The following is a 27,548-nucleotide window of genomic DNA, read 5'->3' as shown; positions in this document are numbered from 1 at the left end:
TATGTGGACTTAATGCTGTTCTTCACTATTGACTGAGTGGTCAAAGGCGGCCTGTGTCAGAGGACTCAGGTGGTTGCTCTGACTCAAAATCTTCTACTAGCAGATGTTGTGGCTCTGCTGAGCTGAGCCCTGCTTTCAGGCTTCCCCAACACTTCTGCTCTGTCACTCTCCTGGACTTTCTTTTTCCCTCCCAAGCCTTGATTTTCTTCAAAGATGGGTTTTGAGTTTTGTTCTTTGTAAGGAAGATAAATTCAAGGTGGTGCCTTGAGGAGGCACATGAGCATGATTCCAGCACATGGCAAAATGCCTTGTGTTACTTCCTGGCATGGAGTGAGCAGTACAAGCTCTGCTGTCAGGATCTTTCTCTGCCTGCTTGCTGTGGAGGAAGGAAAGGTGCCCATTAATGAGGCAGGTGATTCATTGTGGTATGAAACAGACTGTCTAGGGCTCCTCTGTAAATAACTTCTGGCTGTATTTTCTGTCAGACAGGTGGAAGCTCCTTATTTGTATGCAACAATGGCATGTGCTTATCACAGAGTGATAATGCAAGGAACAAACAAATGACATTTCCAGTATTAATATGTAAATTACATGCTAAGAAGAAATGATCAAACACTCCTGAAATACTGCAGCAAGCACTAATTGCATTCCTTGCCCTTCAGTATGCTGTGCACTGTAGATAGCTCTTTTCCCTAAATGAGCATTTAAAGCTTCACTTTTTTCTGCTTCTTCATACCTAAGTATTTCAGATATAAAATTTTTCCTAAATTTGTTGCACTGTTTGCATATACTGCTTTATTGTACCTCTTAGGAGGGTGATGTGACCAAAGGTTTTCTAGAACAGCCTTTGTGTGCTCTGATTCCCTAGAAATATCTGTAAATTTTTCCTAGCTTGGAAACAGCAGGCAGAGTGCTGAGGTGGATTTCTGTGTGAGAAACCATTCCAAATAACCCTCTTTTGCAAACACATCCAGCCTTATCTTGAAAACTGATGAAGGGTTTTTGTTTTGTTTCTAGTACAGTTTTTCTGGAAATCTGTTCCAGAACTTCAGTCTCCAGATGACTGGAAATCTCATTTCTTAGTAACCATTTTCTTCATGTGTTAACACTCTCTGTGAGTTTGGAAAGTTCTTCTCTTGTGTTTTCTTCTTGAAGTATTTGGAACACAGTTATACCCTCTGGATTTGGCATCTTTGCTTTTTTTGAGCTGAATAAGTAATTTTGTAATAGTATCCCCTTACCTTATAAGATGAATCCCCATTTTGCCAGTGTTCTAACCACTATTCTCTGAACACGGGACAGCCTGAGTTCCTTTCTTTAACACTAACTGTTAGGAAATGTATGTGTTGTGTGAACTGGGGCCTTCCTTATCAGGACTTAACCCAACAGTGCTGCTCCTCCACTGTCTGTACATAAGAAGTAGTATGATTATGAATCCTATGGAGACTTGTACAATATATCTTTCCCGATCAAGCATCTCTGAATGAAAAGATCCTGGTAGAATAGAAAAGAATACCTCAACATTCAAAATAAACTACATGTAAAATATCCAGAGATGAACTGAAGAAACTTATGTAGGACACTTCAGGTTCATCCTTGCTGCTATCCAAGGGACTTACGCAAGCCCAGACTGTGGCCACCCAGCACAGTGCTGTCTTGGGTGACTCATGACTGGGAATGTACAATATTTAGGATTCTTTTTCCTTACTGTAGCTGTGCAGAAGGATTACAAGGGGGAAAGATTGACATCCTCTTCTAACAGCTACTTTTATTGGCAGAAGGAGTGAATTGCAAATTATTTCCCGGCTCTGGTATTCCTTTGCCTGTTCATTGGCATTCACTAAGAAGAACTGGTAGATCCTGGAAAAGGAAGGGCCTGGTGGGTGAGACTAATCAGAAATCTCCACTGTACAGAGAGGGAAATTTGTATTGAAGCTTTGTTTATGTTTTTAGATGATACCCTGCTGTTTCTATAATTGGAAGTAGTATAAATTAGTTTAAGAGACAGGATCCCTACATGCAAGTAATAACAGCAATTAGGCATTGGCAATGGCAAGTAGCAATTCCTACATGTAAGACACCTGAAATGCTTCAACAGCCTTTGCTTTTCGAAAATGTGAGGTACTATTTGTTCTCACTTGCAGCAGGCACAACATTGCTATGTAGTAGTAGCTGTTCAGAGGACTGGATTGGATACACCTGGTTTAAGGTAGTTTTAATGCTGCTTAAAGCTCAGTCAACTCATCTCTACTCACTGCACTTGTGTTTGCTCTCAGTTTCTTAAAGATGGCTTTTACACTGAGACACTAATAATTTCCTTTGCTTTAAAGTCCCACTTCTGAATGTAGCAGTGAGGTGCTAGAAAGGGCTGGGGAGGGTGTTTTATTAATCAAGTAGCTAAAGGGACACTTGAGGTGATCTCTCTGCCTCTGATGAAATTCATTCCCTTATCTAGAAGCTCTTAAATCATCCCTGGCAGAGGTGACATTATAAAAATAATTCTGAAGAACAAAAGTTCTTGCCCTTGGAATACACTGCATTGCACCAAATGGTAGATGTTTATTGCTTTTTTTTTTTTTTTTAGGGAGTCTAGCTGGATGCTTCAGTTTCCTTTAGATTTCTTTAATCAGTTTTTGCAAGTTGATAGATGTTTTTCCCCCTCATGAATACCTTGTGAAGTAAGCTACACAAAGATAGCCAGAGTGGTGACTGGTAAACCCCAGGGATTTGCTCTGGGACACTTTGGGTTCATCCCTGTCCCAGTTTCAGGGGCTTTGGGGAACTCAGCCCCATCTTGCCATTCACCATCTCTGAAGTGGTCTGACAGTCTGTCCTTCTGACAGTATAAAGAGGTGGAAGCTGTCACACTCAGGTGAATTTGTTCATAGAACAGAGGCAGTTTATTGGTTTGGTTTTTTTTTTTTTTTGACAGTGAAAGCAATACTTAAGCTGTGCTAAAGATGAATTATGGGCATTATGGGATATATGGAAAGCCTGCTTGTTAGAAGGACACTAATATCTCTCCCTTTCTGTAGATTATTAAAAAAAATAATAACCAAACTCTGGGAGAGAGCAAAAAAAGGATGAAGGTGGTAAGTCTATGCCATTATATTCAATGGGGCCCTAATTCAGTCTGGATGGACAGATTTATGCACAGATAATGTTATTTTGAAGTAATTTCTGTTGTTTGTAGTGATCTTTCAGGACTTTAGGATATTTTGGAATATCCCTTGGTTTAATTTGTTCTGGAGGCATGTCAAATATGGTTTAATGAACTTGTTTAAATTCTGGTCAGGAGTTTTTTTCCTGTATCAGAGTATTTGAACTCTTCTATTATGCAAAATATTTAGTGTGTGTGTGTAAACTTACTGCTGGTCTGCAGTTCAGGAACAGTAGTAAATAGTTTACTAGTTTAAATTTTGTGTGCCACTAGAGACAGAAGGGGGCTTTTGGGTGACTTATGGCTCAGGTGTTCAAGGTGACAGCTCAGATTTTAGACAGGAAGATGCGATGCTTTTTAAAGAATATCCACAACTTAGCCAGGATATTTGGCTGCAAATATATCATGGTCCGATAAGCAAGTAGACAACTAGAATAACCTGATTTCTATAGCTTTTATATATTTTAGATCATTACTTGGTGCAGCTGTTCCACTTTTTATTTTTCTTTGAATATATTGGAATGATTTCTGCTGCATAGTTTTGATACTGGTGTCTAGAATACCATGAATGGCTTGAAACAGGAGCTGAGAATGACAATGTCTCAGCCACAGCAGCTACTGCTGTCCTCTGAGCAGCTGCTCAGTCTTGGTGACAACTGAGGGCTTCTAAAAAAAAGCCATTTTACTGTGTATGCCCAATTCATTGGCCTGATCTACAGAATGTGACAAGTAATCCTCACCTTCAGATCAGTTCTGAGACACGGTACGATGTTGAGAGGCTTTCCAGCAGCAAAGTTTTAAGCACAATAATCTAACTTACAGTATGGTGTTCTCTTTAGCATAACTTAGCTTTACAAATTGGCTGTCTCTGACCTTGATAGTCTCTCGTCTGGACTGTGATAATGGTGAATTTTGAGAGTGCTCCTTGTTATCTGATATGGGAAATGCTATTTGGGAATCTGAGGGCAGTAGTGAACAGAGGTGTCTCCTCTAGGAGACAGCTTCGTGATATCTGGACAGTGTGAAACTCACTTGGGGGTTTTTTTTCAGGCATTATGGAATTCAGGTTTGTTCAGGGAACTTCTGCATTGGATGAAAGCATTGCATCAGCTTTTACCTGCCTCCTGGTTGCTGGTTTGTGGCCCACAGTCCTATACATTGGTGAAGTCCCTGGGTACCAGGGTGGCTTTGGAAGGGGTGAGCAGTAAGGCTGCTCTGACATGTATGAGGGTGGGAGCAGGCCATTCCAATGACTTTCTAAATCTCTGTTGTAACCCCTAGACCAAACTCATTTCAGCATCATTTGGCTGCTTTTGTTAAAAAATCTGCTACTGATGTGGCATTCAGCTGGATGTGAAACTTTTAAAGAGCTTTCAGGTGCAGAGGGAAAGCAGTATTGTGTTCGAAATTGCTACCAGGGGTCTATCAAGCCTGAAGTCTTAATGGGGCTGAGGCCATGGTGCTCTGTCCTGAAGGAGATGTGTTCATGCACTAGAGAAAAGTCACTGACAGCCTCCTAAGGAAGCATGTGAAGCTGGACATCCAAAAGGAGAAGTTTGTAGCCTTGACTGCAGTAGGCTCCGTGTAGGGAGTAGCCTGTGGAATAGTGCATTGCCCTTGTGAGTGAACGGGGAGCTTGCTGTGTCATCAATAAAACTGCTCTCAAAGACACCAGTGACTTTATTGGAGTCCCATATACACATGGGGCCTCTTTTGTGAAAGATTTCTGTCCCAGATGTGTTAATGAGCTGATATTTCATTACTGCTTATGTTTAATTTTTCAATGTACCAGTGTCACTGGTTGAAGTAATATAGCCAGGTAATCAAACTGAGACCTGAGACCCCGGTCTGTGTCCCAGAACAGTGGTCTGGATGAAGTCATGGTGGCAAAATTCCATCTGATTTCAAAGAGGGCTGGCTGTCATCCGCAGCAATAAACTACCCCTGTCCTTAGCACTAATAGACTAAAACCAGTTTCAGCTTAGCTTGTCATGCTTTACTCAGCACTTTATTATCAAACATCTTTCATATTGTGAGCAATTTTACAATGCATATAGCGCTAGTAAAACAAGCAGTGATTCTGTACTTCCTAAAATTCACTTAGAATGATAGCATATCATTCTAAGTTTTATTTTGTGTGACTTCCTAGGGGAAAAAAAGCATTTGAAGTTTTGTGTTTGAACATTTTCCTTAAAGAGAGTTTGTCTGATAGATGTAAACTCTTATTTGATCCTGCAATTTATTTTTTCAAATAATGTAATTGCATATATTTAAGGGAACTAATTCAAATCACTTAAAACTGAAATATTCTCCTCATCAGAGAATTGGTTTCTAAAGCTTAAAAATCTAAATAAATTGTGAATCATTTTGTGCGTGGAAGCTCTGTTGTGGGAAGCTCCAGGTAACTTTTCTGCGAATGGAGAGGGTATGTGTGGAGGTGCAAGGCAAGTGTGTGTGTGTGTGTATGTGTATATATATATTTCTGTATATACACACACACATACATATGTATATACACCTATACATATATATACACACATGAGCATATATATATGCTTGCCTGTGAACATTTATATGTAAGTATGTGCACGTAGACACCCCCACAGACATCAGAACTTCAGTTGCACGACGAGTGCCATCTGACTAGCATATTGTACTGCCCCAGTACCCCAGGAGGACAGGGTCTTGTAAAGAATATAACAAATAAGTTTAAAGAGGAAGGAGACAGTAAAGGAGGAAAGAAGGTGGGGATGAAACCACAAGATGATATAAATTATCTGTGGGCCCTACATGGTGTTTATGAGTCACTGCAAAACACCTTTAGTGAGAGGTGTGGGTTGTCCCTGACTGCTGTTAACGTGTAAGGATCATTACCTGTCTGATAGATGTTGCAGCAGAGGTAGGTCTTGAGGAGAGATTTGAAACAGAAGATTTCCATCAGATCTTTTTCAAAGGGTACATTTTCTCCTTTACATCAGTTGGAGTTCCCAGAGCTGAATCATTAATGAGCATTTTTTCTGATGAAGTTCAGAGACCCACAGCACTGAGAGCAGGATGAAAGTAAAGCTTGAGAGATTTGCCATATACTCAACCCCACAAGGGCTCGCTCTTCCAATGGTTGCCTCATGTTTTCTGGAGAACTGTTGTGGGTAAATGAGTCATGGCTATACAGTATAATTTTCCTGGTCATCATGTTCTGGGAGTGTTTTTCAGGATAGCATGAGGCAGGCTACAGTCATGGGAGTGACCTGAGGAGGTTGGTGCTGCCAGTCCTGGTAAGCAAAGGGCTAAACTGTTACGAGTCCTGCAGCAAATCACCAAGTCTCGATCCAGGGCAAAGCTTTTAAGTACTTCAGGAAGGAAAACACCATTTTGCTAATCCTGATTTCTTAGGTCTGTAAAAACCCTTTCAGAGTACATGTATGCAGCACAGAACCAATGGCACTGTTCTTACAGAATTGTATCTCAAGAAGAAAAGTTGATTTAGTTTGGTCTTCAAATCCCTGTTAAAACTTTTATGCCAAGGTAGTAAATTTTAGTTAGAGATGGATGGAACAGGTAGGAGTTTCTTTTAAAAGGGATTTGTTTCTTTTAAATAAGGTTTGTGTTTTTATCTCATATGCAGGATGTTATCTGTACAACTTTAGGGATTAGAGTTTTACAGGTAAGTATCTACATAGCTTGCTGAGGAGGTGCCTCCCTATCACTGAGGACACAGATTATAAGCAACACATTCTTTCCTTTCTGTGGACAAGGCAGGAGATCCACTTGGGCTCACATCTAGCCTTTTATACCTTAACCTATGTCTGCTCGTGCTGCTGAAGGAAGGATTTATGGACACTTTTTTTGTCACCACAGCAATCACGCAGTGAAAGTGGGGGCCTTTTCTTACACTCCTCACCTCCATGAGAGGAAAGACTGAGTTCAACATTTCTGTGCAAGTGGAAATGGGGCTCCTACATTTGGGCATGGCCTACTGGGACTCATTGGGAAAGAGGATTGCTCATCTGCTGTAAAATATTGATGACACCAGTCTAGATTTGTGCCTTGAAATTCAGCCTGCTGAAAGCTTAATGTGGTACAGATTTTGGCACTAGTTTGGCTCATTTCTAGCTAGGGTGGTACTCTGAGTTACTTGCTATTCAAAGACCCAGCTAGACAAGATTGATTTTAAGTGTTATGTAGATAGATTAATTTCATACAGGCCAGCAGTTGGGCACTAACAGAAACTAGATTTGACTCAGTCATTTCCCAGCCCTTCACAATCTTCCCCGTTGTTCTTATTCAAGTGCAACAACCACAGTCAAGCACAGTGCAATAGCCAGAGAAACCCTGGAGCACCATAGCCCAGGGAGGCAATGATTCTACGCACACTGAGCAGTGGTAGCATTCTATTTATCATAGAATCGTAGAATGGTTTGGGTTGGGGGGACCTTAAGGATCATCTAGTTCTAACCCCCTGTGATGGGCAGGGACAACTTCTACTAGACCAGGTTGCTCAAAGCGCCACCCAACTGGGCCTTGAACACTTCCAGGGTTGGTGTATATCCTGTATGGAAAGTCCATTACAGCAGCTGAATGCATGTTCATAAAAGCTGTTTGTTACTTTCTTTACTCATATTATTTTATTGGTAAGTAAAAGTAAACAGCTGTCTTCTTCTTTCAGTGTCTTTGCCTCTTTTTTTTTCTCCTCCTCTGTGAGCTTCAGAAGTTTCCTGAGAATAATTTAGATGAAAATTGTGCTAACAGACGATTGACAGGAGAATTTGGGGCATAATGCACCTGTTGTGTCTGTGACTCCTTTCCTGACTCTCAGCAAATGTGTTTCAGACCATTTGTGGGCTGGAGGCCACAGAGTTTTGTTTTCAGGCTGCTGGAAAGCAGAGTCCTGCTGTCATTTCCAAAGAACATGGCAGTATTTTTTCACCCATTAGATGTAGGGCTTTTTCCTCTTATTTTTCTAATCTCTATCTAAACTCTATATCTTTGAATCCTTTCTTAATAATTTCGCTTCCTTGTTACTTTCTCCCCCTTCCCCCACCCATTTATCCCTGAAAATAACAGGTGTGTCCAACTTCTGTTTCAAAGACAGGTTTTATTTTAGCTTGCTTTTTTTTTCTGAGCAAATATGAAATATGAAAACATGCTGCATTTGTCTGATGATCAGTTGTCCACAATCCTGCTAACACTGGCCCCAAACATTTTGACACATGAGCTGATTTCATCCAAGTTTGTCAGAAATGTAAAGACAAGAAAAACAATAAATCCCTGCAAAAATAATAAACACCTATGTGAAAATAGTTGGTCAGGTAGAGGGGGCAGAGGGTTCATGCCCCATCAGGGAAGATTCAGGAAGAAATCATGTTGCTTGGGCATCAGAGAGTCCAGAGGAGAGCACAGACTTGAGATACGGATCTGCATGAAACCAAGTTTCATCATCTCTGCTGCTTATAGAGCGAGGCATTTAATTTGTCTCTCCTGAGAGAGACATTGAACTGTTCTTCTTTACTCTCAGGGTGTCATTGTGGCTTTTGAGTATTTTATTTATTTATTTATTTACAGATTTATTGAACAGTCAGTTATTAATTTAGGTTTTTTGGATGCTGCTTATTGCATAGAAGACTTGTGACTATGACATCTACAATGTAAAGTCTCCCACCTGATTTTTCTCTGCTATTTTTATGTCTGTTCATGTATCAGAGAGGAAATAATGGCTGTGGTCCTAAGAGGGAAAATAACTACTAATGGATCAGGTTGTATCAAATGGATTGTGAGAATGAGATAACCAGCCATAACAGGCTGAGGTACCCAACACTAACCACTAATAAAACCTGAAATTTATTGGCAACAGAGTTGAAAGTCATAACCCAGAGAGGAAGGTAAAATTATATAGACTCAGATTGACTATGGAATAATAGTTCCATTCCTTCTTACGTTTTCTCTCAGCTAAGAAATAAACCTTTAACATCACATCTTTTTCAAAACATCATTCGAAGATAAAAATAAGTGATTTTGTTGACATAACATCTATTTCCAGTGAGAGCTCTATCAAACGAGATCAAGTAGATATCATCTTTCTGGAAAACTCAGATTAAAATCTACTGGCTGCCAGTGCCTTCCAAATGGAAGAATGTGTTAGAGTAAGACTTGTTTTATTCCTTTATAAGTAAGCGAAGCTAGCTATGGATTTACATGGCTTCCTTTAATAGGGTCCCTAACTTGTGCTTTGGAAAAAGGTGGCAGTAAAGCTTTACTATATCAGAGTTATGGGGGTATATTTCTTTGGTTCTCACTGGACAAACTTTCAGGTTTCATGGTCTCAGACTTAGGAGAACCAATAACATCTAATATCTAAAATTTTCATAAAGTTTTGAGGCTTTAAAGTGCTACAGTAATTACTTTCTTCTGTCTCAAGATATTCACAGTAAATTTGTACCACATGGCAATGATTCAGCAAGCGAAGGGCCACTTCTCCTGCACAGCAACTTATTAATGAAGTATCTTTTACTCACATGTTTGACTTCTCTCATGTAGTACTTTTGTAGACAAGCTTTTTTGGCAAACTTCAAGAGACCATAATACAGGTAGGAAACAGGGAATATGTTAGTGGAAGGGAAGATGAATAACATGGTCAAAGTCAGTAAAAAAAAATAGATGGAATGTTTTCCCTGAATTTTGGAATTTTATTTGTTTTGCAGAAAACTCATTTTGGAGAAGAAAGATGGGACCATGTTGAAATATCACATTGCAAGTTTTCTGCACCTGTGACTTCCATGTCCATTGAACCAAACTATTAAAAACTCAGCTGTCAGAGGAAATAAAAAACCCGAGCAGTAAGTGAGAGTATATTCAAGTCTTAAAAATGTTTCTTTTGGTTACAGTGCAAAATTAAAATCTCAAAAACGTTTGGGATTAAGAATCTTTAAAGTACGTAGCTCAGATAAAATCATATGGTGATTTTGCTTAAATTTTAAAACAAAATACTTTGAACACAGGAATTTTTACTTTTTCCCTCAAATGAAACCTAACAACAATTTTTAGCAAGTCAAGATTAGCTACTGAGGAGGTGGGAATCATTAATTGAAAAATTTCTCACCTGCTCCACAAAGAAGGCTTTGATTGCATCTGTGAAGAGCATTCTCTGAAACGGGTGAGTTGTGCTCTCTGCCCCTCTGTCGCGGGTTCGGTTTGTAACCGGGCGGAAACACCAATTTAGTGTAGTGGTTTGGTCCAAAATACTCATTACTGTTTATCTGCTGTGAGATAAGAATTAGGAGAAATGCAAAACAGGCATCAAACTTGAAAGAATATAAAGAAGTTTATTAACAGACCTAAAAGGAGAAAAAAAAAATTATACCGCCTTCAGAACTCTCCTCCTCCCCCCACCTTCCTCCCTTCTCCCACTGACAATGTGAAAAGACAACCCTTAAGATGTTCAGTCTGTTTACCACTTCCATAATAACCTTGTTCAGTCCATTTAGAAAGAGAAGTCTCTTCTTGCTCATGCTATGAAAACATTATCACAACGAGACAGCCGCCCACTTCCAAATATCGTTCAGTCCATTTAGGAAGAGGAGTCTCTCTGCCTGCGTGTGAGTCCTTTCCCCCAACTTGCAGCTTTTCCCGCAACTGCTTTCGAGGGTCCACTCTTGAAGTTTTTTGGGGTATAATTTTAAGGTTGAGCCGTTCAGAAACAAAAACAGAGGCCCTTCTCCTTCCCTGGGAGCAAAGGGTCTTCATCATCTTCATCGTTAGGACTATCTCTGGGAGCATCTCTACGGACTGAGGTTTTCTCCTTTCCCGTTTGGAGCAAAAGTCCTCATCTGGTTCATCTCTCCCTGTCCAAACTTCTCATGAAATTACAGCTGCGTCAGCATCTGCCTATCTCAGCGCAGGTGCTTTTGCTTACGAGTTGAACACTCCACCCCCCATATCTTCATGAAATTACAGCAGGATACTCTGATATATCATAGCTTCACAACAGACTTTCAGCTTTAAGCATCTCCTCTCTCTCTTCCCTCAGGTTTTCAGCTCTTCACAGCAATAAAAAGGGTTAATCTCACCTTGGCCTTGCAGCTTTGCAGCTGGAATGTTGAATTTTTCTTATCGCAGTGGAGAGGGGGGAGAGCCGAGCCGCTCCGGCTGCCCACGGCAAGGCAGTGGGGGGGGTTCCATGGCTGGAACAGGTCCATCGGCTTCAGGATGGCCGTGGCCCGGCCCGGCCTGGCCCAAGCAGGGCCTGGCCGGGCCCGCTGGCCCCCACACGGGGCCCGCAGCCACCTGTCCCAGCGCCGGAAACGAGAGAGAGCTTGGAGGGGGAGTTTTCCTATTCTTAAATGTGGATCACAGAGGTGATCACAACTTTAAGTGGCTCAGAGAATTGTCCATATTCAAACTGGCCAGCTGATAGGTTCTATCAGTTCCCAGAGGAAACTGTAAGCACCCCTTAGCAAGGACGTCCCTTCCGGGACTATGCTTGCTAACCTATGACACCCTCCTTTCATCTTCACGAGAATGGCTATTGCATGCTCAGAGCTTCAAACAGCCACTGCTGTCACTTTTAAGAACAACCAAATTAATTGCCCAATTATTCAAGGTATTATAAAAATTTAAAGACCAAATTTTTGAAGAACGCTTTGACTCATGGCCTCTCTATTATGAATTTAGTTTTAAATGATATTGAATACAAGTTAAACTATTTGGAGATGAGGCAAGAAAAAATTATGGGTTACTCAGGACTCTGCATAGCCAGACATGTTTCCTTCTTACATACCCCTTGACACAAGTTCCATTATCGACTGATAATTGCCAGCTCTGCTGTAATATATGCATCTATTTATTGGTTATTTCAAATCATCATGAGCCAGCTTCCCCTGTCCTAGTGCTACCCAACAGTGGAAAAAAAAGGCAGGCTCACACTTTTTTTTGTTCTGCTTGGAAGAAGAAGAAGGAATTATCTCTGGAATAACAGTGACAGGATCAAGCAATATTGTAATGGTCCCAGTCAAAGTGGAAGCAATGAATGTGTCATTTCGTCAGTGTGCACTGTCTGAAATCTGTCTAGCTTTAGAGTTGACAGTAAAATAACATCTTATACCTTAAAAACTTTTCTGGCCGTTAGTAGCCCAGAGGGCATTTCTCATCTCAATTTTATCAGTCATATCAAACTGAAATGAAAGTTTACCAGCTATTGTACATGCTTACCAGAACTATTCTGAAGACTTTCCTCTATTTAGTGATTGGGGAAGAAATAAAAATTTATTAAATCTGTATAACCACCATGTTGATGTGAGTATTAGTTGATAACCACATATAAATATATTAAGACTTCTTTATTGATACAACTGTCTCTGCCTGGGCAGACTGCAATAATTCAGTTAAATTAGTGTTGCTATCAAGGCAGCTAAATGAAGGGAGAAAAGTAAAGGCTAGACACAGAGAAGGGCAGGTAATTTCTGTCACTCCTATGAAAACTGGCTTTTCCAATCAACAGCAGATTTCTGTGAACAGAGTAGGCATTCTTACAAAACCTACAGTAAATGAAATGTCATTTTTATGGATAATGATGCTATTTATTCTTGAGAATTCTACTTTTACAAGAGCTGGTTCAGAACTTGCTGGTCTTGTCTTTATCAACCTTATGTTTCTCTGCATCAAAGATGTTAACTGAGTCCTATAAAGTAAGTATTTAAGGATCTTGGGAATCATTCCTTCAAAATTTTGCATGAGCTTTTATCAGTAGCATCATTTTTTGTCAAGATGTACTTGCAGTACAAGAGAGGAATGATTTTCCCATTGGAAACAAGGAAACCTTAAATTCTTTTTTTTTATTCTGCCCTTGGTAGACCACAATGTTGTTTAGGCTTTGTGTAGACTACATTTTTGTACATTTTGTACATTTTTTGTCTGGGAGCACCCAGACCTGCAAAAAAAGAAAAGTGTGGCACTAATTCAGTTTTCTTGTTTCCTTTCAAGTTTCAGCATCATGACTCTGCTTGAGCATCTGGACGTGACTGTTCGCACTTCTGCTAGGGGACCAACTCCCACATGCTCTTCCTTCCCTCACCCCCGCCTGTTTCCTCCTTACCCCCACCCAGAAGTCACTTTTCTTGAGAAATGGGAAAGCTATCAGCATGTCTCCATGCTTCCAGGGCAATTTGCCATCTGTCTTTGCTCTCAGAGGTGGATGATACCTGTTTTTTTTATGGGCTGGTCAGAAAGCAGCAGGCAGAGCTGGCATCTTCAGCCGAGTCCTCTGCACCCCCAGGAAGGCCGGAGCTGTCCCTGCACTGTGTGGGTAACACACGTGCAGGGCTGTGGAGGAGGACTGATGGGAGGTGGTGGGTGATGGAGCAGAGCCCAGGGCCACCCACAACCAACCTGCTCAGCTGAGAGGGGCCTTGAAAGGCTGTAAAATCTCGCACAGTTGGTGAACGCTGGCAGAGAAGGAGAAAGGCATCCAGCTGCCATGGCTGGTCTCTTTCTGGAAGAAAAGACTATAAATTACAGTATGCTTTGAGAATGATTTATTGTTGCCCTGTTTATCTGCCTGTTAGAAGCACTTTGTTTCTCTGCCTTTAATAAAAGTATTCCTTGGTAGGCTATTTGTTTCCTGTTTGCCAGTAGGGACCGTTTGTTCCCTGACTCCTTTGCTCTGCTCATTGCATCAGGATAATTTTCCCTGGTTTCAGTGTGAGGACTTCTCCTGCTCTAGCAGTGATTTACTTTAAATGGGAACCCACCTATTACCATTTCCCCTCAGGTCCGGGTAGAATGGTTAAGAAATGGCTCACATCAACCACAGTCTGGCATTCAGTGTTTATCCAGTACCTGTTTAAGAGGTGATGGCTTGTGCTGACTGCCAGACTCACCCAGACTCAGAGTGACAACTGGAAGGAGAAAGACCCTGTGTCCTCCTACCAAACAGAGGATGGCAGTCTGTGCTGGGGGAAGGTATCTGGGAGACAACCAGACCCAACACCTTTGAAGGTGAGCTTTCTCTTGTGCCTAGTCCTGCTTTACCTGCGGAAAGACTTTCAATGAAACAGTTGAAAAGAGTGTATTAATGCCCTTTTACAGTATGACAAAGATTTAAATCACCGATTTCATTTTTTTTTAATAAACAGAGGGTTGTTGAATTTCTACAAAGCATCTAACCCTGCTTAGAATTTCAAAACCAGCTTTGGGCAGGAAAAAATAAATCCAACAATGAAGGAAAATATTCAAATCCTCCTCCACACTCCCCAAATAAAAGGTAAGAGGAAAAAAGTGATATGTCACTTTAATATTAAAGTTAAAAAGCTTTGATAGAGAGCAGAACTTTGCAGAAGAGAAAATGATGGGGGTGACAAAACTTTAAAGACGGGAAAATGGAGTACTATTTTTAAAATTCTTCTGCTCTTTTCAGACTGTGGTATTTTACAGAGCCTTATGGATGACAAAGCAGCTGCTTCCCCTGAGCCTGACAATGCCTTCTCCACACACCACTGGGCTGGTTTTTTTTCCTCTTCTTTTTGTGTCACATTGATCTTCTCTTGTTGTGCTGCCTCTAACATGCCATTAGGTGCCTCTGGCTGCCAATAGTGAGGAAGATCAGGTTTTTGTGGGTAAACTGCCATTAGGCTCTTCCTGACGTGACTTAAAACATTAAAGTTCGTGTTGACTCTTTGAAGATATTTTGAGGGGTTAGGATTACCTTGTTACTGTTGTTACTACTTGTACTGAAGGAGTTTATAGGAGCCCTTGTCCAGATCTATCACACAGGAGTTGCACAAATGGAAGTTAAAAAGCAGCCCCTGTCTCCTAGAGCTTGCCTTCGAACAAGTGAGACATAAAAAAGGCAATTATTATCCACAATTTGCAGCAGAAATTTTTCCTCTGCTGCACAGGAAAATAATTACACTACAAGCTCCAAATAGAAGTAATATGGGCAAAGGAGAATGATACAACATCTATCCAAAAAAAAGCACCTTCTTACAACCTTTAAGGTGAAGTGATGTGTTAAGGCAATAAAAAAGATACCCACAGTGGCTGACATCTGAAAGCCGTTAATCAGTCATATGAGCCAGACTGGCATCTCTTATTCATACTTAAGATGTTGGTTGCTGCCCCTGCTCCCAGAAAATCAAGATTACTTGCTCACCTGTTTTTGGGGGTACACCAATAAAGCTCATGCTGTCCAATGAACTGCAAAGTAGCTTCTGTAAATATGTGCAAAACAGCTTTATTGTCCCCCCTTGGATCTTGCCTTAAAATATCCCTCTGTGTATGTAATTTCTGCCAGGACTTGATGAGGATGTGCCACTGGCGTGTGGATGCTGTTGTCTATCTCACCAGTTGATACTGTCTGATGGGTTCCTATCTGCCTGTAAGGGCCTGCTGTCTCTTGCTAAGGCCAGGGCAGCAGTTCCAACCTGTAGAGCTCTTCACACAACAGAAACCTGGTAAATGTTGGGTTTCTAGGTCCTGAAGTAGTACATACAGTAACAACAAATAATAATAATTATAATAAGCACCGAGAAATCTTTCTTTGGCTGCATTTCTACGCTTGTACTCTCAAATACCCTTCCCCTGACCCCGATTTCTGCTACCCTGGAACATACTTAACAAAGCTTGCCATGTATGGGAGCAATTTGCAGCCACTGATATTAAGGATGCCTGTATTTAATAATTGAAAAGAATTAGCATAGTGCTTGACTCATTGAATTTCTCTGGGGAAACAGTAACCTCCAGTGGTCATTTAGAGTCCAGTCATGTTCTAACAGACTTCAGTGAGTACAGTATTAGGTCCTTAGTTTATACCTGGCTCTAAAATTTTCCTTGAAACCCTAAATTATACATTCATAACCATTTTCTCATACAAGACATAGATGCTAGAACTGTGCTCTTCAAAAGGCTTATTTTGCAGTTATTTACCTTTGCCAAGGGCCTTGAGATTCAGACAAAAATCCCTGTGAAAATGAAAAGTAATACCAATTTTTAGGGGAAAGTGCAAAGGTTTTTAAGGAAACAGTACAATCCATATAGTGTCTGAACTTGACTTAGGAATGTCATCTAAGTGCTAAGTGAATACATCTTTTTAAAGTGGGAGACATCCTTCAGTTAGAGGTAAGGCTAAGACAATTTTCTTATGCATTTTAAATTGGTTAGAGCCTGAAGTGAGACATGCATTTAGGAATGCTCTAATTTACCAGTCAGGAATCATGGTGAACAGGGGTGGAAGAGACCTTGGCAGGACTTCTACCCTATCCTTCAAGGCCAGGCTATCTCTAGTTAAATCATGTCACTCCACAGCTTCCTTCAGGCTGCCATCCCACAATACAGAAGGAAAGGGAAGGCTGGTAAGGTCTTATGTTCCCTTGTGGTTCCTTCTTGTATTAAAGACCCTGACTGATCCTGGCATGGTACTGGAGCTGCTGTGTGTTGCTGATAGTGGAAGGATTGCAGGAGCTGTCACGACTGTTCCCTTTCCTTCAGGGAAATTACTGCCTGAGAGCTCAGAGGCTAAATTGTCAGAGTGCTACCTGGGGTTGCAACACATTTATCTAGAAAAGCACAGCATAATTAGCTTTTCTGTGGCTGTGTTTTCAAGGGGTTGAGGGTATACCACTGAATATGAATTGGGCGAGGTCACATGTACTCCTCTGAAGTTTTTAATGTTGATTGTCCACTGGGTGAGGTAAATTGTTATCATCCCAGTTGATAACTGAGGACCATGCAAGCGTGTGTGTTTATATTTATGCTCCTGGGCAGGTACTGTCTATGTAACTACTGCAAACTGCTCAGAGCTTCGAGTGGGCCCAGTCTGTCAAACCATGAATCAAATATGTTAAACCCTCTGCAATTCAGCTGGAAGTGCACACTCAGGTGGCTGGAAAGGCAAAGGAAGAGCCAGCAGAGAGAGATCTTGTTTGATGGTGGATAACCAAGATGCCTGCTCTTCTGTGCCTTCCCAGGTAGAACTACCTCTCTTACCTTATTCCCATCTCCTGTGTGGACAGTCATCCACTCCTGCTTTTTGAGAGCAGTCAAGCTCTTCCCTGAAGTTCACAGGCTCATCCTTGTTGCTGACACATCCCCTTCACCCACCACAGTAAAAGGCACTCTGGTGCGCCTCTGCTGTGAAGCTGAATTCTGCTTGTGCTGGAGAGACCACTTGGATTGGACTGAGGGCTTGCATGAGAATGAGGTAGTGCTTAGCTGAAGCAGGAAAATGGAAACACTAACAAAAAGAGGAAAGTTAAAACATGAGTAATTAAAAATGACCACAGGCAACACAGTCAATATTATTTATGCCGAAACTGGTTTTGCTCAGGGAGAAAGCAGAGGTGAAACAGATGAACTATGAATGCTGATCTCTCAGTCCTGCTTTCTTTCAATTAAGGACTATTTCTTATCTTTATTTTTTCTAATGAGGAGTGCAAACCCTGATTGGGGATTTACCAACAGTTTGCCTTGATTTTTGTTGTTTTTCTTGTCTTTTTTTTCTCTATGGCACTGTGATACTCATCACCTTTGCCTCTCCTTAAATGGGTCATTTGCAGGAAAATTACAATACATGCCTGTCTGAAGTACCAGTGAATTGAACACTCAGAAGACAGTAAGTGATGCTCTCCTTAAAGGCAGGCTATGGGTCAAAGAAAGCAAAAAATATACTAGTGAGATTCATGGGATGGGTGAGGACATATTCCAAATTAGAGACTAGTGTCAACAAGAGGTGATGTATGGCTCATTTATATTGGGGTTTTTTTTCAACAAATGTGTAATTCTCATTTACTTTTTAAATATAATAATTCCTGTGTCATCTAGCAGGAAATTTAGGTTTCAATTCTGCAAAGATGGGATTGAAGTTCTGTGCTGCTGGATGCAACATGAGCCCTGGAAATATGACTTCACATAGGTGGCCTTTTCCTAAATTATATATATCGGAAATAGGCCATTGTGGAACGAACAACTTGGTACTGCTGTGAGCACTGTACACTTTAGTTGCAAATGGGAAGAAAGACCTAAGAATCAGCCTCTCTAGACTGTAAAGTAAATAGTACCAGTCTTCTTCAAGACTGATCTGGAAATGTGCTGAAACAAACTGAATATATTGATGTCCTGGAAGATTCCCTGACACTGTCCATGGAACCCAATGACAAGAGTAGTTACAAAGCTGTGTGTGAAGATCTCCTTGGACTATTACAGGAATCCTATAGGTTTATCAAAGTCCTACTCTCTTTCTTTCTCTCTCTCTCTCTTTTTAAAAAATTACTGCCTTCAGAATTTAATTTCTGTATATTAATGGCATATGTGGAAATGATGGAAAATCAATATGGTATTTCTGGATACAAGGACATACATAAATATGACTTTCTCCACGATTAGGAAAGATTTATGTTTATTCAGTCCCTGTTTCATCTTTCTGCTCTCTGCACAGTCCAATGGTAACATAAATAATATTAAAACAATGCATTGACTCACTTTCATCCATGTTTCTGGTTAGTTAAATTATTAATAAACAGTTGGTGCAAAACGTATTTCAGCTAAATTTAGCAGTCTGCAGTGCATGCATTTATATCTGATTTAGCTTTTTAGGGCTCCCTTTATAGTCAATGTGGGGAAAAGCAATCCCAAGGAGATGCACATCATGAGTTTTAGGTTCATTGCTTAAATGAGATGAACTATGCCCTAAAACACTCATCTTCCTCCAGCTAGATCTGTTGCAAGTGTCTTAATTTGTAGACATGAATTTTACCCTTTGTTCAGATATTGTAATTTCTATGAGTACCTGGATCATTACTTACAATCATGTCTGGCCTGAGGTAGCTGAAGGCAGTATTCTCCTGTGGCATGAGGTGCTGCAGAGAGTGATCTCCCTTCATGAGCACTCACTGGCTGATAAAATAGCCACTGTTTTTTATGAGTGTCCTTGGTTGCTTTTGTGAAGGCATCTAATTCTGCTCCTGCTGTGTTAAATATCTATCCGATTCAGTCTTTCAAAAAATGTGGCCGAAGCATGCTCAGTGCCATGACTCAGGTCTCCTTCATGTGGGAAAAGGGCTTGAGAAGCATCTGGAGCAGCACCCCAGCCACTGAGCAGACTACAGTAGATAGAAGGATGCCTCGTGATTGTAAACACGTCCAGGGTTAAGCCATAACAGAGGGGGGATTTTTTTTTTTTTTTTTAAAATTATGGTTTGTTTGGAGGTCTGTTGGTTTTGCCTCAGCCTCATGTCGGTGGCTCAAGTCCTTTACTGGATGTAGCTGTTAATAATATTTACAACACAGGGATTTATAGACACATTTATTCTGGAGGAATCTAATCACTGCATTGCTTTCGTAAATGTAGCTGTATCAGAAGCAAACAGTGCATGAATTATATGTCTCGGCAGGATTGATCGTGCCCTTAGGAGCTAACAGCAGCACCCAGAGAACAATTACATTCTCCTGCTCCCAATAATGAAGTATTATTTAGAAACAGAAAGTCATTATGTAAAACTTTGAGAAATGATACAATTACAATTACATTACACATACTTTTGTCATAGGCCTTGCTTACTACATAAAATTTAAATGCCTTCTGAGAGGGAATTCTGTAGTGCTGGTTTCCTGCTCTTGTGCTCCCAGGCACTTTGCCTTTCTGTTAAATGATGAAATTGAACTGTTTAGGAGTGGCAGTGTCATATACTCTGACAATTCTAAAACCTCACTTATAAAAAGAAGTAGTGCTTGAAAGCAAGCAGTAATCATATTAATATTCCTTTATTTTAATATTAAATAACCTGCTGATTTGCCAGTATCTATTTCATATTTTGGTTTACTATTTTATTACAGCAATATGTAACCCAAAGAAGTGAACACAGACATCATTATTTCAAAGGTTTTTCATCCTGTATAGTCAACCTGATTTCTTGTTTAAATCTGTAATTGTTTATAGATTTAAATTTAAGCCATATGTTTTTTTCTTCTATTTGCATAATAGTTGATCTTTGTTTTGTACACTGGTTTCAACTGATGCATGGCAGGACCTGTGTGATGGGAAGGAAAATGAACTATGTTAGTCTGGTTTGTGCAGCGTTCAGTAGTCCCAAGGCAAGGCTCCGGTGAGTGGCTGAAACGTGGGGCTGGGGCAGATGCCACCCCACACGGAGGCAGAAGCAGGAAGCAGGCAGCATCATGAATAGCCAGGATAGATCTGCTCTTTCATAACCTCTTTTGCTTTATCTATAGGAAGTGAGATTGGGAAATAAACTGATAAGAAAGGCTAACACAGCATTTCCAAAACATCTCAGTAACACTCCTAAATCTTAAGGATTTTTACCTGAGGCTTGAACCGCAGCAAACATGAATTAGTGCCTGAGCAACCTGGCACTGTCTGAGTGAATCTCATTGCTCTCACTAGCAGTTTTTGTTTACATAACTTTTCCTTGAAAAGGGAGAGATATTAGGCATGTTTCATAATAACCTTCCTACACCTTTTATTTAACTAGGACTGCCATAGTGTGAGAAGAGTTCAATGCTTGTTCTTAGAGAAGCTCCCAGGACTCAATAGGAAAAGCCATAGGAAGCTCTGTCCTATGGAAAAAAAAGTAAGAGACTGTTTTAAGTGCATCAACAGTCTGTTATTTAAAGGCAGTTGCTTCTGCATTCCTGTCTCAGTAATTGATTGTGGATGGTTTCAGCAAATGTGTTACATCAAGAACTCACTAATATTAGTGGAATTTAACCAGGGTTGATTTTTTCACCCTCCATCTCCTAGTATTTTTTAATGGGTTGTGTTGTATGTTGCTTTTTAAAATAAATTCGGTGGCAACCACATTACACTAACAGTGTGTGTGTATTTGCACACTGGGAGAGTGGAGCTCTGTCAGAAGACTTGTGAGAAGCCTGTCACTCCAAGGAGATCTGATGAGACCTGGTCAATCATTTACATGTTTAAGATTTTCTGCTCAAGTCTTAGAGCACAGAGATATTGAAGTAGTTCCCCATCATAACTGATTACTTCAGGAGGCTGCTAAATGCCCACGGCACTGGAATAATACATAAACCAGTCCACCTTGGCCTCCCAGGAGCCATTTTCCAACATTTTAGTCACAAGCATTTCTGAGAGCTCTGAAAATGTATTAAAATTTTAAATAGGTGGAAGCCCCCACAGATTTGTTATGAGAACAGCATGGTTGCATTTTGACAGTACTTAACCTTTATGTCAATTATTCTCCTGAATATAATACTTTATTCCCTTCTAGATCCTATCCAAGCTAATAAATTGTTGTTGAAAGCCTTTCGTTGCAGAAGCCTGTCATCTGCATCTCCCACAAGCTGCACTTTTGTTATGGCAGTCAAGCTGAATAAACCATGCACAGACACAGTGTGATATCTCAGTGACTGCCCTCTTCCCAGTCATCCCGGGGGGTGACTTTGTATGAAACTCAGTGCCACAGAGCTCCTGACATCTTGCCGTTTGCTTTTAATCCAAACCTTTCTATGATCCCCAGGCACAGAGATGAGAGCTTTATATACACTCTTGTTTCCTGGATGTTGACTCTCTCTGTGCACATCTTTGTTCCTGAATTTCTGAGGGTCAGGTTATATTAGAACATCCTCAGGTCCAGCACTGCTGGTGACCAACAGTGACACTTGGAGCAGCTCCAGATGCCGGACAGCGCTGAGATGCAGGAAGCTGCTTCAGTCGCTCAGCTGCAAAGTGATGCCTGCTCTCCTCTGTGCCTGCTAACAAGTGTGAGATGGTTTTTGTTTTCTTATATGTTGTCTGATAAAATGTCTGTGGAGTTCCCACTTATTTCTGGAAAGCTGCACTGCATTTCAAAATTGCCAGCTCCTTTATGAAGAATAGCAGTTTTCAAATTATGCAGGGGTTTGTTTTTCAGTTGTTTTTCAGTCAAAGCCTTTGTTCCTGGACACAAGTCATTACAGGAGATTATTCCCTTATTTTAGAAAGAAAAAAGCAGCCCACAAAGTGTTATTAGTTTTAGTGGTTGCAGTGGAAAACCCAAAAGTCATGACTCAGATTGCCCCAATGGCAAATTAGAAAGTAAGTAAAAAATATTCAGCATTTATTTTTTTTCAAGTCCAAATTCTAACAGATTTTTTTTTAAAAGAAGATCTTTTTTCTGCCTCATAATCTGAATATTTGTAATTGATAAGGCTGATGTTGATAGGATAGTGCTACACAGGACCACACACTCCTTGTGGACTGTGGTTTCCATTTTTAACACCCTCATCTGTCTGTCCCTCCTGGGGAAGCACACTGTGTCTCGGGTAACCCTGTAGTTTCATTTAACAGTGCTGAAGCTCCAGATTCAAGAAAAAGAAATGTATACCAGAGGCTAAATGTAGTGATTTGTTCTTGTGCAGAAAAATTCTGAAAACCTGGATAGAAATTACATGGAAGATCTGAAGGAATCCCCATAATGAAAGATTTTAACAAGTTTGGCAAACCCCTTGCAGGAAAGACATTGGGACAGGGAAGCATTTGGGCAGGGATGGACTAAGGGATGTCTTAATATCTTTTTCAGTTCTCTCTTTATTTTCTGTTTTTGGACTTTGTGAATGAGTTGTGTGGGACCCTCTGAATCTGAGGTTTTTCCCTCTGAAGATAATATTAAATCAAAGACAATAATAAGATTTTTACATATTATGTTTATGTAATCACTTTCATCTACTAATCATGTATGATATTAGAGATGTAAAACTGATTTTGATAGGTAGCAAGTTGTTTTTCATAAGGCCATCTTGATGGGCATTACTTCTGCATCTGGTTTTAGGTTGTCTCATGCCTTCCTAAATGACCCTGTCATTTTGTTGAGCATCATTTTATTTCTGTATTTCTAGTTACCCTTTGGGATAATGGTGTACAAATAGCGATTTTCTAATCTTCTGGAAAGTCCTCCAGTGATCCAAATTATATCAAATTTGTATCCCCAGACACACTTCATGGCTTATTTTCTAACTGCTTGGATGCAACAGCCTGGGTCTAAGTAAACCTAATGGAATCTGTAGAAATCCTGAGTTTAACTCTTGGAAAAGTGAGATGGAATACCTGAAAGATGGGGCTGTCTGTATGCACACAAACGGAATGCCATGGTCAGAAGTATCTTATTCTCTGTGGTAACATAGGAACTTAAAACTTCAGTGGATTGTGTGCTTATATACCAGTACAACAGAAAAGGCAGGTTAAAGTTTCTTGTGATGTCTGTTTTACAACAAAAGTTACTGCTTTTTCAGAAAACAGCGAATTAAAATATTTCTGTTTTTTCAGAAGTGAGGGTCTTGAAATCTGGATGTGACAGCACCAGAGAAACAGCTTTCATTTTCTGTATTGCTGAAGGGGATTGCAGTAGTGAAATGGCAGAAATCAGTTATAACAGTTGTTTTTATTAAAATGGCATTTACCTTGCTGCTCTTTCACCGACTATCAATCTTAACTGGATTAAAACCAATGCAGTGGCAAGTATGCATTATTAAAATTATTTTCCTAGTATATTCAGTGAGATGAGCAATTGTATGTGCACCATGCCCTCTTTGACAGTAAAAATGATATGAGACTATGCATAGTTGTTAATTACTTTCCTTTAATAGTGAGCTGGTATTAAAGGGGAAAAAAAATTTTTTTCTCTTCTGCCCTGTGTAAGACTATAAATCCATTTCTCAAGATGAGTCATCACAGTATTGTGACAAAGGAGCTGTTTGTCAAGAAGAAATTTTCAAGAAAGGCCAATTTATTATCTGCAAATCTTCAAGTTGTTTCTCCTCATCTGAGGGGCTGAACTTGTACATTTTTTTCTGTCCATATTGATGCATTTTTCTAAATGGATGTATTCTATGCACTCTGAAAACCCACAGACATCCAGTGAACATGCAGTTAACTTGCCCAGGTTTTGTGAAAAACATTGATAAATTGACCTTCTGTCCAGTAGTTTCTGCAAATAAACCAGTAGTGTGCTTGTGTATGTATGAACTGGGATTAGAAAAGTAACTGTACAAAAATTCTAGGATATTAAGAAAAGGTAGCATTATTCCAAAAGTTTTGCATGTTTAAATTCTTGCCTTATTTTTTTTTTAATGGTAAAAAGACCTAACAATGAAAGACTTAAAGTGAAGAGTTAGACACCAGTTTGCAGCTGATGTGTAAAGAAAAATGGTGTCAAATATTGGATTTAGACATCACAAAGGTAGCATCCCATTCTGCTCCCAGCAGGAATTTTGTGATTGATCTCAGTGCTAATAGGATCAAACAGAAATACAAAAGGCATGTAGAAGTGGATAAAAGCAAAGTGGTAAAAGAACAAGACTGGCAAAATGGCCTGCACTGATACAAAAGGATGGCAGTCCTTAGAATTAGGCCTTGCTTTGAAAAATGCAACACCACTGTTGAAAATGTATAAACTACTTGCAAAAGGATTGATGTGCATAAGTGTTCTACCTGCCTCCTGAATATATTAATAACTGGGTTATATAGATATGTATATGGCTACAGCTCTTTGGTGTTCTGCATAAAATAATTGTTTGTCAGTAGCCTTTCTAGCAAATAAAAAAGAAAATTTGAAGTATTCTGCAATAAAATAGACTATACCATACCTAATCCAGCACAATCTTTCCAGGGCTCAATGTGAAACAAGAGGTTCCACTCATGAGAAGCTTTTTAATTTATCGTTTGGTGGCATACAAGCACATCATTAACGTTACTCAGCATTATGAGAGCAATAGTACCAACAATAAAAGATAATGAAATAGGATTTTTATTTAAATTTAGTTTTGATTAATGGCAGTGTTGTAAAATTTTACCACAGATGAATAAAAATCAGTAAATGGAAATAAAAAAGGTAATCTTTCTTCAGTTCACATCTTAAAAGAAAACTGAAGTAGGCTTCAGTGAAAGGCTTTTGAATAAGAAGTAACTTTGTTTGTGTGTGATGCTTCCTGGTGTGGAAGGGAACCTGTAGGCAGACTTTTTTCTGCCTTGGGTCTTAGAGGAAAACCCGTGTGATAAGGATCTGAAAGATGTGGTGGCAGTCCTTACCAGGGAAAACTTAGGGAATAATGATTCATTTCATTTACTTTAGAAACTTACCTTAGGATGAGTATTAGGCTCTAAGGAATCCATTTGTTCCCATGGAAGAAGTGACTTAGACTAAAAGTCAGCCTTAAACTTTCAGACTGCTAAGGTTAGTGCTTCTCAATATAATTTAATGTTATTCACTTTAGTGTTATTTTATGCCTCACTGTCACATTTCCTTCTTGCAGCACAGCTCCAAGTATCGTGTTGCTGGCTGCCTCATCTGAGCCTCTAATATGAAAGAGGAAGAAGCCTTTACCACCTTAGGGCGCAGAAACACCGGATGCCATGTTTTGGCTGGAGGCTGTTTCCATGGGATTTACTGTCTCGTACTCACCACGTTCTCTAAATGATTATTGAACTAATAGCGTTTTGTTGAGAATTATGGTAGTTCCCACCTATCTCCATAAAAGATATATAATGCAGCATGGTTTAATGAATGACCTACTTTTGGAACCACAGCCAGAACAGTAGCCCTTGTGCAAAGTAGTGAGGACTTTTGCAAGGCTGGATACCTTAGTCTTGTGGAAAGAGCAAGCTGATGTGGCTCCAGGTGTCTCTGATTTCTTTGGAACTGCTTTGGGATTCTCTGTGCAGCACTGCATTGTGTCAAGTAGACATATTGGTTAAGTTAATATATGCCTAATAAGCATATGTGCCCAATGAAGACAGCTTAGATAATTCTATGTAGAGAAGTTTCTTAGAAGAACTGTGGAGAGAGAAGCAGTTAATTCAGCTGAAAAAGTATATCTAAAGAGGCACAGCATGTGTTTGGAAAGGGATGTTCAAACTGTGTTGCTTAATCAGGCATAATGAAATGATTATTTTTGAAAATATTTTGGCAAGATCTCCTGATGTGTAACAGATAACTTGCAATTTCTCTTGCATGTGCTCCAGCAATAGTTCTGAAAAAAAATCTATGGTTTAATTAATGAAGTTCGCTTTCTTTGGCATTCCACTTTTTCCTGGGTCACAGGAGAGATGATGAACAGTGTTGAAATAAATGGGTCCAAATCCCTGAGACAAAGAGTAGTTTTCTTCTCCATATTAGCGAAAGGAATACTGTCTGTAAGTTGGCCACAGACCCAAGGATACCGCATGTGGAGACTGACTGAAATTACCAAACTTATGAGTCACGCCTAGGTGTGAGATTTAGGATAGTCGTCCAGACCTCCAGCTATGGTTGGTGGAGAGATGAGGATCCTCTGAAGGTAGTTCACAGCTGCAGCCTAATTTAGATTCCTGAGTCACCACCCAGAAGTACCTGTAGAAGAGACTTAGCCCAAACATTACTTTGACTGGCCTTCAACCTCAGTGGGAAGCTGCAGGTTGGGAACTGTGCCTATTTCCCTTCTCCCTTTTATGCCAACATAGGTTCTCCATAAGTAGACTGTCTTCTAGATCTGATGATAATGCAGTGATTCTTGGCCTTGACATTTGTAATTCAGGGACTAAATTAATTTTCTAAGCCTAAATCCAGATTTGCTTGTGTTGTTGGAACCTGTTGAAAATGCTGGTTTGAAAAACTCAGGAATCAGAGGGGAATGAGTTACTAGAACTAATTTAATGTACCTCAGAAGAGTTGCTTAATAAGAAACGATGACAAAGCAGTACTCTCAGTGTGCAGGGTCACTTCAGCATCTTTTTCTTATATCATGACAGGGATGTAGAAGTCAGGACCAGTCCTGTGGGCTTATGAGCCTGCTGCTTGTGCTGTCTCAGGCAGTATGGATACTCCATTTGTACTGCTAATCATAGAAATTATTATGCAGCTGAGTAGAAAAGGGCACGATTACTGATTAATAAAAGTCTTCCATAGTTAGGTTTTGAAGGAACAGAGAATTCCTCTGGTCTTTAAAATGATATTTACTTTTTACTCCCGGTAAGGGCATATCACAGACGTTGCATTTATTTTCCATTCTGCAATGCAGAACTCCTTCCTGACGTGTCTATGTACTATGATCTCATTAGGGAATTACAGTTAATGGTGGGTTAGATGAGAGATGAAATCTTGCTTTGAGGAACCTAAATCCTTCTCAAAATTACATTTCTGTCTAAAGAACACCTTCCAAGGATTGCTCAGGTACTAGTCTTCAATAGGTTTGGAAATAATTTTGATTCAGTTTTCTTGATGTTTGTATTTGTACAGGAAAAGGATGAGAAGAATCTTGAAAAGAGCTTTTAATTTTTATTCTTTTTTTTTCTTTTGTTGGTACTAAACTATTTATGCCAGGTAGTTTTCTTGTGAGTTTGTCATTTAAAAATAGACATTCCTACTAGATATCAGTTTGTTTGTTGTGAAACTTTGCATGTGCCTCTCTGAGGTAA

The sequence above is a fragment of the Corvus moneduloides genome, chromosome 3, assembly GCF_009650955.1.
Source record: "Corvus moneduloides isolate bCorMon1 chromosome 3, bCorMon1.pri, whole genome shotgun sequence".
NCBI lineage: Eukaryota > Metazoa > Chordata > Aves > Passeriformes > Corvidae > Corvus > Corvus moneduloides.
This window is presented reverse-complemented; position numbering follows the sequence as displayed.